This window comes from Adiantum capillus-veneris, chromosome 1 (genome assembly GCF_014529385.1).
Source record: "Adiantum capillus-veneris isolate H3 chromosome 1, ASM1452938v2, whole genome shotgun sequence".
Classification (NCBI taxonomy): Eukaryota; Viridiplantae; Streptophyta; class Polypodiopsida; order Polypodiales; family Pteridaceae; genus Adiantum; species Adiantum capillus-veneris.
In genome coordinates, this window is record NC_140931.1 from 192427730 (window position 1) to 192428427 (window position 698).

Sequence of the window (698 nt, forward strand, 5' to 3'; positions counted from 1 at the left end):
CTTAGTCAAATGCGTCAAAAATCATTACATCAAATATTTCGAGCACAGTCTCTAAAAGAAGAACAAACTACACTTGCCAAAGCAATATTCTTTACTAGAAGTGCTTTAGTCATGGTTGACAAAGCTGCTTGGAAGAAAATTAGTGAGTTTGGCCAAGGATTTTCAGCTCCTTCTTATCACACGATACTAAATGTTTTCTTGGACAAATGTTACATCGAAGTCAAAGACCATGTTGGCAAAATAATTCTTGGAAATATTTCGCTTTTAGGATGTACGATTGTGAACGATGGTTGGTCAAATGTTCAAAGAAGACTGTTGATCAATGTAATGCTGCTTTTTCCAAAGGGAGAAACATTTATAAAGGCGTTTGATAGTTCTCGTGCAATTAAAAGTGGCAAATACATTTTAGAGGTCTTGATTAATGTAATTAAAGAAATTGGTGATGAACATGTCGTTCAAGTAGTTATGGACAACGCAAAGAATTATAAAAATGCTAGTAAATTAATAAAGAAGTGCTTTCCACACATTTTTGTCAATGGTTGTAATATGCACAGTTTAAACTTGGTGCTGAAAGATTGGTACACTAGAGAAGAAACCACATGGTTCGCCAAAATAATTGATACGGTGCGTCAGGTTGTGAAATTTATCTTGAAACAACAAAGAGTGCTCGATTTTTATAGGATGCACATGTCAGTGAT